Here is a 7,413-nt window from a genome sequence, read left to right as displayed (position 1 = left end):
TCCCATTTGTGTCTCCAAATTTTTGATTGCTACACTTTGGTCTTGAAGAGTTGCATCTGTCTTTCGCATAAACTGGTTGTTGGCTTCCATATACTGATTAGTTGTTACCATGAACTTCTCGAACATCTCTTCCAATGGTGGCTTTTTATCCTGCTGCTGATATTGACTTTGTGGTCTATTTTGATTTTGATTACTCCACGAGAAGTTTGGGTGTTTTCTCCCGCCCTGATTGAAGGTTTCCGAATGTGGGTTGTTCTGTTGGCGTTGACCCCATTGCACAAAATCTGCATGTTCGACCCTCTGTACGAGAATTGGACAATTGATACTATTGTGGTCTGCTCCACATTCCTCACAGCTTGGCTTCTTGACTTGTTTTGCAGTGGCAGTCCGTGAAATGCTCTCGACCTTATGGAACAAGGAGCCTATCTTTGTGAACAATGTTGAGTAAGTATCTACTTCATAAAACTCCGGCGTACTCTTCTGAACCTCGATCTGTAGACCACATGGCTAAATTTGTAGACATTCTCTTAAACAGCTCCCATGCTCTGTCAATTGTTCTTGTGGAGATAGACCCGTCAGATGATGAGTCTACCATGCTTTTGAAGGATGGAAGTAGTCCAGTGTAGAAAAATAGGATCTATGTCTTCTTGTCAAAGCCATGTTGAGAATACTTCCTTAACATATTTTTGAAACGATTCCATCCTCTTCAAATGATTCGGACTCACATTGGTTGAATATAGACATGTCATGCCGCATTTTGGCTACCTTAGCTGGCGAGAAGAACTTGGTGCAGAATTTGTGGGCTAGCTCGTTTCAAGTGGTGATGCTTACGACGGGAAGTGAATCCAGCCATTCAAGTGCTTTACCTCGCAAAGTGTGTGGAAACAAACGCAGTCTTATAGCATCGTCTGAGATACCCTGGTACCTAAAGTGTTGGCACATATCCAGAAATTGGGATATGTGTGTATGCGGATTTTCACTAGCCATCTCGTGGTATTGATGCCCATTCTAAAACAGTTGAATCACATTTGTTTTCAGTTGGAAGTTCGGTTGCCCAAATGGAGGATACATAATGCTAGATTGACTTTGGACCACCAATGGTGCCATAAAGTCCCCAAGTACTATATTCCCGTCATCTTCAACTGCCATGCCTTCGTTGAGGGAAATTACCGGCCGATTTTGCTCGTTAGCCATTTGTTGTACCGCTCTTGCTTCTCTTTGCCTATGACGAAATGTGCGTTCGATCTTTGGATCTACGAGAACCAAGTCTCAATCAGGTGCTCCTTGCATACAAGCCCTGAGATAGCAAAATTAACATACAATTAAATTAAAGTAAATAATAAACTAAACCTAGTAAGTTGATTACTATTAATCTAGATAAGTTCGAATTAGTGTCACAATAGATAAAATTAAAGCTAAACTTCAATCGCCGGCAACGGTGCCAAAAACTTGTTCGCAAAATTATTTGTTTTGATTTAAAATCCACCGCAAGTGTACGGTTCGTTAACAAGTAGTAAAATGGACTATGAGTCCAATTATTGATCCCACAAGGATTGAATTAGTTCAAATCAACCTATTATGACTTTAACTGAAACACGAAAATAAAATTGATGTTTTGTACTTTAATTAAAAAGATGTAAACTACGATGCAATTATAAATAAAAAATTATATTAAATACAAAATAACTTGGATGCAATTTAACTCGGATTTTATGTAATTAATGGATTTACTAACTCACTAGGATCACGAATCCCTAAGCAATACCCGTTCAATTTTCAATCGTGCAAATTTGACACACAATTTCACAAAAGATGAATCAATATTTCTATTTTATTTTAGCAATCTCTCTCGAGCAATGCTAAACCTATCCCACTATGTGATTCGACTATATCTCTATGACGAATACTAACATACCGAAATGCATTATAAATTCATGAATATCCAATAATTCACACAAGGAATAGAGGTATATTTCTATCCCCTATCAGACCCTATGATGATTTATACTATGTCGAATCTATTGTCATTCTTTTAAATGCATAAAACAGGCCATCACAATCATACAATTACGTGCAAAATAATAATATGAAAATAAAAACGTAATAAATCAACCAATTTCGAAACTTGCGTTTAAATACGTCAAAAATCCAAATAAAAAATCGAACGTAGTGTTACAAGGTTCATCGATCTCCTAGCAATGATAAATCTAGCCTAACATGCTAAAAAGAAGAAAACATAAAAATATTTGAAGAAACGTCATCACCCGAATCAATCTTCAATTGAATCTTCACTTGGCGCGATGTTATCCTCTTGTTCTCTCCTCGTTTCTCCTTCAAAATCTCTCAAAGACTTGTAAAAATGGCATCCCCATCGTTTTGGTCGAGTTTTTTTTTATAGGACCTAAAAATATTGTTTCCATAAGAGTTTTGGCGAAAAAAGGAAACTGCAATTTTACCCGAGAATTGCTCTATGCGACCGCATAGAGCAACTCTATGCAGTCGCATAGAGTAAACGTTTTCTGGCATTTTAAGTTCGGTTTGCCTCTATGCAACCGCATAGAGAACCGCATAGAGGGTAGCACTATGCGGTCCAACTATGAAAGGTGTTCATTTCGGTCCTCCTGCTTGAATCTTTCACTTCTTGACATCTTTTCTTCATTCTTTTCATTCCATCATCCCAAGATATCATTAATTGGAAATTGGCTCAATCAATTTCTTGATTTATTCATTGGGTCAACTTTTGGATAATTGCACCTTGGTCCCTGAACTTTCACTTTGCGTCATTTTAGTCATTTTTCTTGTCTTTTTCCTGAATTTCACTATGTTCATCGTCGTTCCCTACAATTCACAAATGTAACGAGATTAAGTCATAATTCAATCATTTTCCTCATTATTCAGTCATGTTTGTGATCTAAATAAGTGTGCAAAAATACACTTATCACATGCCATATTAAACGAGCATTTACGACGTGCTTATAGTGTACGCCATGTATTTTAAAAAATATGAAATTTACAAAGCCCTAAACGTCATTTCTCCCATTTTTCCTCCCTTCAACACTACCTTTCCACAACTTCGCCCGACACCATAGCTCTCTCTCGTCTGTCTCTACCTTCGACCGTTGATGAACGGAACCTTCGTTCTCACTCTTATCTCTCTCCCTTTACTTCAATGTCTATGCCACTGCCAATGTCAATAGGGCAAGTAATTACTTTTTTGTCTTCAGGATTCGAGTTTCAAATTAGAATATGGGCTGTAAATCCTGAAATCTAAACCTAACATTTCATCCCCTCTCTCTCTCGATGGATGACATCTCTCTAGGACTCTCACTCTCAAAGTCTCTATCGACTACTTGGGCACCTTCTGCAGAAGAAGGTAAAAGTGTTGATTTTATTTTCTACCAATTAGTAAAAATTAGTATCTGGTTGTACATTTAGGATAAATATGTTAGGAAGAAGGACTTGAGAGAAAAATACTGTTAATTAGGAATGGATTATAATTTAAATGATTATAATTGATTATGCATTTATTTGATGGGATGCGTTAGATTACAGGTTAATTAACAAGCTATAAATTTTATACTATTTGTGCTACCTTGCTCGATCTCCTGTCATTCAAGTACTTATATAGATGATTTTACATCCTTTTTAACTTATGATTTTCTTTATACTAAACTTGCCTTGCCTCGTCCATATGTTTTCCTTGCAGCATTTGATTTTCTTTATACTAAACTTGTCTTGCTCTTATGTTGTTCGGGATATTGTCGTGGCTCTTGGTTTGGTGGCAATTGCTTTGCATTTCAGTAGTTGGACTTCTGGCCTGAATATTGGTTTGCGCAGGGACAATTTTTTGGGCAATTTTTGTTATTGGCCATGATTGGTAATCCCTTTTTCCTTTCTCAATATCTACTAACTTTATATATCTAATATAAAAACAAAATGTGTATTAAGATTAATCAGATTTGATTACTTGGATTGGTGAGACTGCCCGATATAACAAAATTTTACTTTCACTGTCAACATAAGTAACGGTTATGAAAAGAACGGAGTTATCTATGATTGGTGTCTTTGTTGATTACAGTGGCCATGGGAGCTTCTCCGAGAATCCCAATCTCAATAATATCGTGGGACACATCTTGCATTCTTCCATTCTTGTACCGTACCATGGATGGTTAGTCTTGAAAATATCTCCAATCCATAATGCAACGTTGTAGAAAACTGATGTTCTTATTTATGTTAATGTTATAGGATAATCAGCCACAGGACTCACCATCAAAATCATGGACATGTTGAAAACGACTAATCATGGGTACCAGTAATGTTTTCCATAGATTCTTGAGCTTTTCTTGATTCATGGGTACACGACAATTTTTGTTTGTCTTTCTTTTAAGAATCTGTGGGTAATCTGTGGTTATGATTTCTTAACTGGATGGTCTAATTTGTGTCCCTGCCATTTTTTTCTCATTCCAGTTGCCAGAGAAGATCTACAAGAATCTAGATTTGTCTATCAAATTCCTCAGACACAGTCCATTTTCCCCTATTTGCATATCCCCTGTATTTGGTAAGGTTGCCTGTGAGAGTATTACAGTTAAAAAGAAATTTAAGTGTACTTTTTTGATAATGTGGCGACATTTGACATTACCAGACATAATAAAAGGATCATGTCCTGCTCAATACTTATGTAGAATTCATTGGGCAATCCTCACACGATTAAGAGAGTGCTGCTTAACTAAACTTGTGTTTTGTTGGTCTTGTATTGCAATGGTCTAGGAGTCCAGGGAAGAAAGGTTCACACTTCAATCCTTACAGTGATTTGGTCAAAAGCAGAGAGAGTTCCAACACCACCACCCCAGTGGATATTGGTGAGACATGCTAGATGTGTTCTCTCGCAGAAAAAAATTGAGGCCATGGTTTCAGAGAATTTTGATTATATATGAAAAAAGGAAGAAATTACAAAAGGAAGGAACTTACAAATTTGTTAGAAAAATGTTAAATCTGAAGACTCCATTGATGACTCTGAGGCAGAGCCATTTGGTAGAATATATAGTGGAGCAACACTTCTCCATCCGTGTCTTTTGCTTCTTAGAATTATTTAGACACAATCTACATTTTTTTTTTTCATTTTGTAATAAATTGTACATTTTTTTTTGTATATCGAAATTACAGAAAACATGATTATGAATGTATTAATGTATGTAATTTTGTTCTTTACTTATTTTAATTATTATTTTGATGGCAATCAAATAAATAAAATTTTGAATTTTTTTTTTAATGTTTAGGACTATTTTATGGCTTGCATGTGTATGCCATAAAATGAGGCATCTTTTATGACATGCATATGTATGCCGTAAAGAGCAACATCTTTTTATGGCGTGCGAATGCATGCCCTAAAAAGTCTATCAACGACGCACGTGCCCTTTTTTACGACATTCATTGTACGCCGTAAAAAAAATTGAGTATTTACGGCAAGGCTTTATATGGCGTTCACGTGTATGCTGTAAAGAACTTTTTACAGCATCCATTGTATGCCGTAAAAGCAAATTCTATTGCAGTGGGACCACCGCCGGAAACCATCACAACAACCAGATTCAACAAAAATCATTCTAGCTGTTAGATTCACCACCGCCACCACCACCAACAAAAATCACAGCCACCACCACATCCAACAAAAACACTGTCAGTACCTCAAATTCCCAAAAAAAAAATCTCCAAATCCATCGGTCGGCACCACCATTGCCGCCTCAAATCACAACTCATAAACTACATACAACCACAAAATTTATCTATTCTTAGCCACGAATATCAAAAAAGCAGTTGTGGGGAGTGGATATAGTTCGCCAATCACTTTCAGAAGACGGGGAAGCGACGATTTGGCTACAAACTTCCAACGGTATTCACCGTCGACCTCTATTGAATAGGAAAATGGGGAAAAATGTGCTAGATCCGAGAGAAACGATGATCTGATGCTGCAAATGGAGGTGGTAAGTCCCTAACATGAACCAGTTCATGGGGAAAAATGGGGTGAATGAAGGGATGAGTGAATGGGGTGAACGAATGAAGAGGTGGTTCGTCCCTGCTGCTAATGGAGGTGGTAGTTCTGGCGTCGCTTGAGGAAATGAGGAGAGAGTGTGGTGTGAGGGCAGCAGGATGAGAAGAGAGAAAGAGAGAGGGTGGGGTGAATGAAGGAGTGAGTGAATTAATTAGGGTTTGCCATACCTGATTTGTGAAAAATAAAACTTCTACCCTGATTTTTTATCTGCAATCTTTAAAACACCTGTTATTAGGTAATTTTCTCTAATGATATCTATGATTGGGCCAAATTTATTAATGCTATGTCTGATACCAAATGAATTCCATGGAACTAGAAAAATATTCAAACATTTTTTTTATTTTTGTAGTGTTTGATAGGAAACATTTGCCATGGAAAACATTTTCCACCATTCCTTGACATCTAGACATTTTCTAGGTTTTGGATGAAAATGAATTATGGTGAGAATTCAATTTTTAGGCCGATGTAGCAAATTAATTTTTTTTTTCATTTTTTGTTGTCAATGGAAACAAATTTTAAGAATTATTGTAAAAAAAAAAAATTTCCCTTTAATTGATAATTTTCATATAAAACAAAGTCAAACGTACACCAAAAGATTGATGATTTTTTAAAATTTTTTTTTTTGGCAATGGAAACAAATTTCATCTCCAATACTAGTAAATTCTATCCATTTAATTGACAATTTTCATGTAAAACAAAGCTAAACAAACACCAAAAAATACATTTATTTCAACATTTTCCACTTGCAAAATTATACCAATTAAACACGATAATTTACAATTCTCAGGAAAATAATTTCTAGTCAATTCAATTCCTTAAATTCATTTTCTTTCCACCCAAATTCAATCTTTGCAATCAAGTGGACCCTAAGTGATCAATTAGGTATTTTATACTTTATGGATTGTAATTAATATGATGTAGTAATTTTAAGTATGTGGGCCGAAAATAAACCCTAATTAAAGTTTTAGTCTTAATGGGACGGCTCAATTATTTTCTATATAAAGACTAGGTCCCCTCCTCTCCATATTATTTATTGGCTTGCCCCATTAACGACTAATATTTTGTGAAGAGCAATGAGGAAAGATCTAGCTGTTATTATTAATTATATCAATAATGACTTCCTTAGGTATGAATTCAATTTTATAAATTCATATACTGTGATTATTGATTCTTAACATGATTAAAATTAAATATCGACATAGAAAGGATGAAAATAGATGGTAAGTAGCTCCTTCAGCGTATGGACTGTCGAGAGGACCAAAGATAGTAGTTTGCCAATGGAACAAGTCCCCGGCTACAGGACCTAAAATTTTATTTATTTGCAATGGAAATGAAAATAAGCAACACAAAAAATAAATGAAACTTAC

At 35.7% G+C, this 7,413-nt stretch overlaps 1 pseudogene; it reads left to right on the top strand.

The window, feature by feature from the left end:
* Nucleotides 1–437: 437 nt before the first annotated feature.
* On the top strand, nt 438–4,902 carry LOC111405595 (annotated as a pseudogene).
* Nucleotides 4,903–7,413: the final 2,511 nt, after the last annotated feature.

Source organism: Olea europaea, chromosome 1, assembly GCF_002742605.1.
Source record: "Olea europaea var. sylvestris chromosome 1, O_europaea_v1, whole genome shotgun sequence".
Classification (NCBI taxonomy): Eukaryota; Viridiplantae; Streptophyta; class Magnoliopsida; order Lamiales; family Oleaceae; genus Olea; species Olea europaea.
Note: the sequence above shows the minus strand (reverse complement) of the source record. Positions and strands in the feature narration are given on the sequence as shown.